General features: G+C 30.4%; 4 pseudogenes; all 4 read right to left on the bottom strand.

Moving 5' to 3' along the window:
- LOC131659218 (pectinesterase QRT1-like) lies at positions 1-1,616 on the bottom strand (annotated as a pseudogene).
- A 692-nt stretch (positions 1,617-2,308) lies between these two features.
- On the bottom strand, positions 2,309-3,925 carry LOC131659219 (pectinesterase QRT1-like; annotated as a pseudogene).
- Positions 3,926-4,617: 692 nt separating this feature from the next.
- On the bottom strand, positions 4,618-6,233 carry LOC131659220 (pectinesterase QRT1-like; annotated as a pseudogene).
- Positions 6,234-6,926: 693 nt separating this feature from the next.
- LOC131659221 (pectinesterase QRT1-like) overlaps positions 6,927-9,974 on the bottom strand; it is a 3,688-nt pseudogene continuing 640 nt past the window's right edge.

Consider the following 9,974-nt stretch of genomic DNA (forward strand, 5'->3'; position numbering starts at 1 on the left):
TCACGAGTAGTTTGCTCTGCCATCCATAGTATCTTCCCATCCTTTAGGGAGAACAAGATTATCCATGAAGGTGTTAGAAAAGATAACCCTCGAGTATTCTCCCCATGGTCTCCCTAGATAAGCTTGGACACTTCCTTTTACGATGCTATTTTTAAATGAAAATCCGCTATCTAACGACGAAATTGAACGTTTCTGAGCTGTGATTGCGGTCACTTTGTTGGCTATGGAATTTAGAATGCAGCTCTGCATGCCAATTGAATTAAAATCTATCAACCCAAATGAATCGGGCGGGAATTTTTATGTTAATGTTATCTATTATTTTAAGGAACAACTCTTTTCTCTATAAATATTTTTCTAAGTGCACTTTCGAAATACACGAGATTTATTCAAAATTTAATAAATAAATGACAAAATTTAAGATTAGTATTTATATCTTAAACAAATTTGTAGAATGTTAAATGTATTCCTTCTTTTAGGCCATCATCATATTTTTGTTTAAGACCATCATCAACTCCATATTTCAATATAATAGTACTATAATGAACATTTCAATAACACTTCAGGAAAAATTAAACAAGAATAATACCTCGTAGAGAGACCTTCCAGAGCCAAAGATAAAATCAACGGAGCCCTGAATATAGCAATTATTGAAGTAGTGGATACCTTTGTGATCATATAGAGTATCTTGAAGTCCACTAAATGTGCAATTGTAAAATGCGGCTTTGTTTCCAGAAATGCGAAGTGCAACTGCCGGTTCTATCTCTGACTTAAAATATGATGCCGTATTCTATTTTGAAAAGCAATTTAATTACATGAGTAACTATTTTTATCATTTTTTATTGAACTTTGAAATTATAATTTTGTTACACCATCTTCTTTTTTTACAAAGTACTCCTTAACAGTAACTAAAACAAATCAACATGAAATATAATAGTATAGTAAATTTAAAAAACTAACATGAAATATGATAGTATAATATAATTTAAAAAACTATATGCATTGTTTGGATTAATGAGTTTAACTTAGAACCTCAAATTTAAGGTTGATGGCTATAAAATAATCCGCACTCACTGCAACAGTTGCACTATTATAAGTTTCCAACTTTTGTCCATCATTTCCTATGGTACTTGAAGAATCATTCCATATAATTGTTGGAGGAATTATATCTCCTAAAAATGTTATGAAAGGATATGCTTTGGAGATCACAATTTTCTCCCTGAAACATCACAAGTCATATAATTCATGATAGCAATCAAACATCACAATATTTTAAACTATTTAACTAAATACTAAAATATTTAAAAGATAAAATGAAAAAAAAAGTAATAAATTGAGTTATAGTGAGATTAGATTACCAATAAACACCGGTTGCAATGGATAAAATAACTCTTCTAGTATTTTGTGGTGGAATGCTATTGAGAGCTTCTGTAATAGTCAATAGTCGTAAAAGCAGCACCACCGTGTAGATCAACTCTTATTCTCATCTTGTTACTCTCAGCTTGTCTGTGTTTTAAATCAATACCTTGTTGATAGGTAGCACTCACATTCATGAAGAAACATATCAATATGCATGTAACTAGAAAAAAGAGAGCTTGAAGCTTGGTTTCTGTAACCATGGTGAAAAAGTTGTTGAAATATGATAAAGAGAGTAATGCTACGTTACATGTTAAATGTTTACCAACATGATTAACTTAAAAGTGGAAACAAAATTTGAAAAAGTCCTAGTACCTCTCTTTGTTTTGTTTTATAAATTGATTTTCTCTTTTTGTTTAGTTTTCTATTATAACTAACATCCAATATTATATAGAAAGATGCCTATTGCTAATTAAGTTTTCACAATTTCTCCGTTTTTGGGATCAATAACGATAGAAAAAGGTAGTGTATTAAGGCGAAGTTTCAAAATGCATGCACAATTTGAAATTGTGTAATGGAAGGTGTTGTTTACCATGAGACTCCCACATTGATTTGAAGTGTATTTGTTGTAGTGTTTATATACCAATCACACGCTTGGGTTAATTACTTGAAAATAAATTAAATAAAGGAAATTTCTTTATGCACCCATATATGGTGGAAAACACTCCTAATATTCCCAAAACACCATGAACCAGTTTTAGATATGCATATCCGAAATATGCTCTGAGTGATTCATTTTTTTCAAAACAATGATATCATTATTTTAAAACCTCCTATTATTCGACAAAATGTAATGGAAAATAAAAAATACGTAAACTAGAATAAAATACCGATATCGTGATATGGAAATACTTGTTCGGATGAGTGCATAATGTCAAAATATGGAAGTCCAATATCACGAGTAGTTTGCTCTGCCATCCATAGTATCTTCCCATCCTTTAGGGAGAACAAGATTATCCATGAAGGTGTTAGAAAAGATAACCCTCGAGTATTCTCCCCATGGTCTCCCTAGATAAGCTTGGACACTTCCTTTTACGATGCTATTTTTAAATGAAAATCCGCTATCTAACGACGAAATTGAACGTTTCTGAGCTGTGATTGCGGTCACTTTGTTGGCTATGGAATTTAGAATGCAGCTCTGCATGCCAATTGAATTAAAATCTATCAACCCAAATGAATCGGGCGGGAATTTTTATGTTAATGTTATCTATTATTTTAAGGAACAACTCTTTTCTCTATAAATATTTTTCTAAGTGCACTTTCGAAATACACGAGATTTATTCAAAATTTAATAAATAAATGACAAAATTTAAGATTAGTATTTATATCTTAAACAAATTTGTAGAATGTTAAATGTATTCCTTCTTTTAGGCCATCATCATATTTTTGTTTAAGACCATCATCAAATCCATATTTCAATATAATAGTACTATAATGAACATTTCAATAACACTTCAGGAAAAATTAAACAAGAATAATACCTCGTAGAGAGACCTTCCAGAGCCAAAGATAAAATCAACGGAGCCCTGAATATAGCAATTATTGAAGTAGTGGATACCTTTGTGATCATATAGAGTATCTTGAAGTCCACTAAATGTGCAATTGTAAAATGCGGCTTTGTTTCCAGAAATGCGAAGTGCAACTGCCGGTTCTATCTCTGACTTAAAATATGATGCCGTATTCTATTTTGAAAAGCAATTTAATTACATGAGTAACTATTTTTATCATTTTTTATTGAACTTTGAAATTTTAATTTTGTTACACCATCTTCTTTTTTTACAAAGTACTCCTTAACAGTAACTAAAACAAATCAACATGAAATATAATAGTATAGTAAATTTAAAAAACTAACATGAAATATGATAGTATAATATAATTTAAAAAACTATATGCATTGTTTGGATTAATGAGTTTAACTTAGAACCTCAAATTTAAGGTTGATGGCTATAAAATAATCCGCACTCACTGCAACAGTTGCACTATTATAAGTTTCCAAACTTTTGTCCATCATTTCCTATGGTACTTGAAGAATCATTCCATATAATTGTTGGAGGAATTATATCTCCTAAAAATGTTATGAAAGGATATGCTTTGGAGATCACAATTTTCTCCCTGAAACATCACAAGTCATATAATTCATGATAGCAATCAAACATCACAATATTTTAAACTATTTAACTAAATACTAAAATATTTAAAAGATAAAATGAAAAAAAAAGTAATAAATTGAGTTATAGTGAGATTAGATTACCAATAAACACCGGTTGCAATGGATAAAATAACTCTTCTAGTATTTTGTGGTGGAATGCTATTGAGAGCTTCTGTAATAGTCAATAGTCGTAAAAGCAGCACCACCGTGTAGATCAACTCTTATTCTCATCTTGTTACTCTCAGCTTGTCTGTGTTTTAAATCAATACCTTGTTGATAGGTAGCACTCACATTCATGAAGAAACATATCAATATGCATGTAACTAGAACAAAGAGAGCTTGAAGCTTGGTTTCTGTAACCATGGTGAAAAAGTTGTTGAAATATGATAAAGAGAGTAATGCTACGTTACATGTTAAATGTTTACCAACATGATTAACTTAAAAGTGGAAACAAAATTTGAAAAAGTCCTAGTACCTCTCTTTGTTTTGTTTTATAAATTGATTTTCTCTTTTTGTTTAGTTTTCTATTATAACTAACATCCAATATTATATAGAAAGATGCCTATTGCTAATTAAGTTTTCACAATTTCTCCGTTTTTGGGATCAATAACGATAGAAAAAGGTAGTGTATTAAGGCGAAGTTTCAAAATGCATGCACAATTTGAAATTGTGTAATGGAAGGTGTTGTTTACCATGAGACTCCCACATTGATTTGAAGTGTATTTGTTGTAGTGTTTATATACCAATCACACGCTTGGGTTAATTACTTGAAAATAAATTAAATAAAGGAAATTTCTTTATGCACCCATATATGGTGGAAAACACTCCTAATATTCCCAAAACACCATGAACCAGTTTTAGATATGCATATCCGAAATATGCTCTGAGTGATTCATTTTTTTCAAAACAATGATATCATTATTTTAAAACCTCCTATTATTCGACAAAATGTAATGGAAAATAAAAAATACGTAAACTAGAATAAAATACCGATATCGTGATATGGAAATACTTGTTCGGATGAGTGCATAATGTCAAAATATGGAAATCCAATATCACGAGTAGTTTGCTCTGCCATCCATAGTATCTTCCCATCCTTTAGGGAGAACAAGATTATCCATGAAGGTGTTAGAAAAGATAACCCTCGAGTATTCTCCCCATGGTCTCCCTAGATAAGCTTGGACACTTCCTTTTACGATGCTATTTTTAAATGAAAATCCGCTATCTAACGACGAAATTGAACGTTTCTGAGCTGTGATTGCGGTCACTTTGTTGGCTATGGAATTTAGAATGCAGCTCTGCATGCCAATTGAATTAAAATCTATCAACCCAAATGAATCGGGCGGGAATTTTTATGTTAATGTTATCTATTATTTTAAGGAACAACTCTTTTCTCTATAAATATTTTTCTAAGTGCACTTTCGAAATACACGAGATTTATTCAAAATTTAATAAATAAATGACAAAATTTAAGATTAGTATTTATATCTTAAACAAATTTGTAGAATGTTAAATGTATTCCTTCTTTTAGGCCATCATCATATTTTTGTTTAAGACCATCATCAAATCCATATTTCAATATAATAGTACTATAATGAACATTTCAATAACACTTCAGGAAAAATTAAACAAGAATAATACCTCGTAGAGAGACCTTCCAGAGCCAAAGATAAAATCAACGGAGCCCTGAATATAGCAATTATTGAAGTAGTGGATACCTTTGTGATCATATAGAGTATCTTGAAGTCCACTAAATGTGCAATTGTAAAATGCGGCTTTGTTTCCAGAAATGCGAAGTGCAACTGCCGGTTCTATCTCTGACTTAAAATATGATGCCGTATTCTATTTTGAAAAGCAATTTAATTACATGAGTAACTATTTTTATCATTTTTTATTGAACTTTGAAATTTTAATTTTGTTACACCATCTTCTTTTTTTACAAAGTACTCCTTAACAGTAACTAAAACAAATCAACATGAAATATAATAGTATAGTAAATTTAAAAAACTAACATGAAATATGATAGTATAATATAATTTAAAAAACTATATGCATTGTTTGGATTAATGAGTTTAACTTAGAACCTCAAATTTAAGGTTGATGGCTATAAAATAATCCGCACTCACTGCAACAGTTGCACTATTATAAGTTTCCAAACTTTTGTCCATCATTTCCTATGGTACTTGAAGAATCATTCCATATAATTGTTGGAGGAATTATATCTCCTAAAAATGTTATGAAAGGATATGCTTTGGAGATCACAATTTTCTCCCTGAAACATCACAAGTCATATAATTCATGATAGCAATCAAACATCACAATATTTTAAACTATTTAACTAAATACTAAAATATTTAAAAGATAAAATGAAAAAAAAGTAATAAATTGAGTTATAGTGAGATTAGATTACCAATAAACACCGGTTGCAATGGATAAAATAACTCTTCTAGTATTTTGTGGTGGAATGCTATTGAGAGCTTCTGTAATAGTCAATAGTCGTAAAAGCAGCACCACCGTGTAGATCAACTCTTATTCTCATCTTGTTACTCTCAGCTTGTCTGTGTTTTAAATCAATACCTTGTTGATAGGTAGCACTCACATTCATGAAGAAACATATCAATATGCATGTAACTAGAACAAAGAGAGCTTGAAGCTTGGTTTCTGTAACCATGGTGAAAAAGTTGTTGAAATATGATAAAGAGAGTAATGCTACGTTACATGTTAAATGTTTACCAACATGATTAACTTAAAAGTGGAAACAAAATTTGAAAAAGTCCCTAGTACCTCTCTTTGTTTTGTTTTATAAATTGATTTTCTCTTTTTGTTTAGTTTTCTATTATAACTAACATCCAATATTATATAGAAAGATGCCTATTGCTAATTAAGTTTTCACAATTTCTCCGTTTTTGGGATCAATAACGATAGAAAAAGGTAGTGTATTAAGGCGAAGTTTCAAAATGCATGCACAATTTGAAATTGTGTAATGGAAGGTGTTGTTTACCATGAGACTCCCACATTGATTTGAAGTGTATTTGTTGTAGTGTTTATATACCAATCACACGCTTGGGTTAATTACTTGAAAATAAATTAAATAAAGGAAATTTCTTTATGCACCCATATATGGTGGAAAACACTCCTAATATTCCCAAAACACCATGAACCAGTTTTAGATATGCATATCCGAAATATGCTCTGAGTGATTCATTTTTTTCAAAACAATGATATCATTATTTTAAAACCTCCTATTATTCGACAAAATGTAATGGAAAATAAAAAATACGTAAACTAGAATAAAATACCGATATCGTGATATGGAAATACTTGTTCGGATGAGTGCATAATGTCAAAATATGGAAGTCCAATATCACGAGTAGTTTGCTCTGCCATCCATAGTATCTTCCCATCCTTTAGGGAGAACAAGATTATCCATGAAGGTGTTAGAAAAGATAACCCTCGAGTATTCTCCCCATGGTCTCCCTAGATAAGCTTGGACACTTCCTTTTACGATGCTATTTTTAAATGAAAATCCGCTATCTAACGACGAAATTGAACGTTTCTGAGCTGTGATTGCGGTCACTTTGTTGGCTATGGAATTTAGAATGCAGCTCTGCATGCCAATTGAATTAAAATCTATCAACCCAAATGAATCGGGCGGGAATTTTTATGTTAATGTTATCTATTATTTTAAGGAACAACTCTTTTCTCTATAAATATTTTTCTAAGTGCACTTTCGAAATACACGAGATTTATTCAAAATTTAATAAATAAATGACAAAATTTAAGATTAGTATTTATATCTTAAACAAATTTGTAGAATGTTAAATGTATTCCTTCTTTTAGGCCATCATCATATTTTTGTTTAAGACCATCATCAAATCCATATTTCAATATAATAGTACTATAATGAACATTTCAATAACACTTCAGGAAAAATTAAACAAGAATAATACCTCGTAGAGAGACCTTCCAGAGCCAAAGATAAAATCAACGGAGCCCTGAATATAGCAATTATTGAAGTAGTGGATACCTTTGTGATCATATAGAGTATCTTGAAGTCCACTAAATGTGCAATTGTAAAATGCGGCTTTGTTTCCAGAAATGCGAAGTGCAACTGCCGGTTCTATCTCTGACTTAAAATATGATGCCGTATTCTATTTTGAAAAGCAATTTAATTACATGAGTAACTATTTTTATCATTTTTTATTGAACTTTGAAATTTTAATTTTGTTACACCATCTTCTTTTTTTACAAAGTACTCCTTAACAGTAACTAAAACAAATCAACATGAAATATAATAGTATAGTAAATTTAAAAAACTAACATGAAATATGATAGTATAATATAATTTAAAAAACTATATGCATTGTTTGGATTAATGAGTTTAACTTAGAACCTCAAATTTAAGGTTGATGGCTATAAAATAATCCGCACTCACTGCAACAGTTGCACTATTATAAGTTTCCAAACTTTTGTCCATCATTTCCTATGGTACTTGAAGAATCATTCCATATAATTGTTGGAGGAATTATATCTCCTAAAAATGTTATGAAAGGATATGCTTTGGAGATCACAATTTTCTCCCTGAAACATCACAAGTCATATAATTCATGATAGCAATCAAACATCACAATATTTTAAACTATTTAACTAAATACTAAAATATTTAAAAGATAAAATGAAAAAAAAGTAATAAATTGAGTTATAGTGAGATTAGATTACCAATAAACACCGGTTGCAATGGATAAAATAACTCTTCTAGTATTTTGTGGTGGAATGCTATTGAGAGCTTCTGTAATAGTCAATAGTCGTAAAAGCAGCACCACCGTGTAGATCAACTCTTATTCTCATCTTGTTACTCTCAGCTTGTCTGTGTTTTAAATCAATACCTTGTTGATAGGTAGCACTCACATTCATGAAGAAACATATCAATATGCATGTAACTAGAACAAAGAGAGCTTGAAGCTTGGTTTCTGTAACCATGGTGAAAGAAGTTGTTGAAATATGATAAAGAGAGTAATGCTACGTTACATGTTAAATGTTTACCAACATGATTAACTTAAAAGTGGAAACAAAATTTGAAAAAGTCCCTAGTACCTCTCTTTGTTTTGTTTTATAAATTGATTTTCTCTTTTTGTTTAGTTTTCTATTATAACTAACATCCAATATTATATAGAAAGATGCCTATTGCTAATTAAGTTTTCACAATTTCTCCGTTTTTGGGATCAATAACGATAGAAAAAGGTAGTGTATTAAGGCGAAGTTTCAAAATGCATGCACAATTTGAAATTGTGTAATGGAAGGTGTTGTTTACCATGAGACTCCCACATTGATTTGAAGTGTATTTGTTGTAGTGTTTATATACCAATCACACGCTTGGGTTAATTACTTGAAAATAAATTAAATAAAGGAAATTTCTTTATGCACCCATATATGGTGGAAAACACTCCTAATATTCCCAAAACACCATGAACCAGTTTTAGATATGCATATCCGAAATATGCTCTGAGTGATTCATTTTTTTCAAAACAATGATATCATTATTTTAAAACCTCCTATTATTCGACAAAATGTAATGGAAAATAAAAAATACGTAAACTAGAATAAAATACCGATATCGTGATATGGAAATACTTGTTCGGATGAGTGCATAATGTCAAAATATGGAAGTCCAATATCACGAGTAGTTTGCTCTGCCATCCATAGTATCTTCCCATCCTTTAGGGAGAACAAGATTATCCATGAAGGTGTTAGAAAAGATAACCCTCGAGTATTCTCCCCATGGTCTCCCTAGATAAGCTTGGACACTTCCTTTTACGATGCTATTTTTAAATGAAAATCCGCTATCTAACGACGAAATTGAACGTTTCTGAGCTGTGATTGCGGTCACTTTGTTGGCTATGGAATTTAGAATGCAGCTCTGCATGCCAATTGAATTAAAATCTATCAACCCAAATGAATCGGGCGGGAATTTTTATGTTAATGTTATCTATTATTTTAAGGAACAACTCTTTTCTCTATAAATATTTTTCTAAGTGCACTTTCGAAATACACGAGATTTATTCAAAATTTAATAAATAAATGACAAAATTTAAGATTAGTATTTATATCTTAAACAAATTTGTAGAATGTTAAATGTATTCCTTCTTTTAGGCCATCATCATATTTTTGTTTAAGACCATCATCAAATCCATATTTCAATATAATAGTACTATAATGAACATTTCAATAACACTTCAGGAAAAATTAAACAAGAATAATACCTCGTAGAGAGACCTTCCAGAGCCAAAGATAAAATCAACGGAGCCCTGAATATAGCAATTATTGAAGTAGTGGATACCTTTGTGATCATATAGAGTATCTTGAAGTCCACAAAATGTGCAATTGTAAAATGCGGCTTTGTTTCCAGAAATGC

This window comes from Vicia villosa, linkage group LG3, assembly GCF_029867415.1.
Source record: "Vicia villosa cultivar HV-30 ecotype Madison, WI linkage group LG3, Vvil1.0, whole genome shotgun sequence".
NCBI classification, from domain to species: domain Eukaryota; kingdom Viridiplantae; phylum Streptophyta; class Magnoliopsida; order Fabales; family Fabaceae; genus Vicia; species Vicia villosa.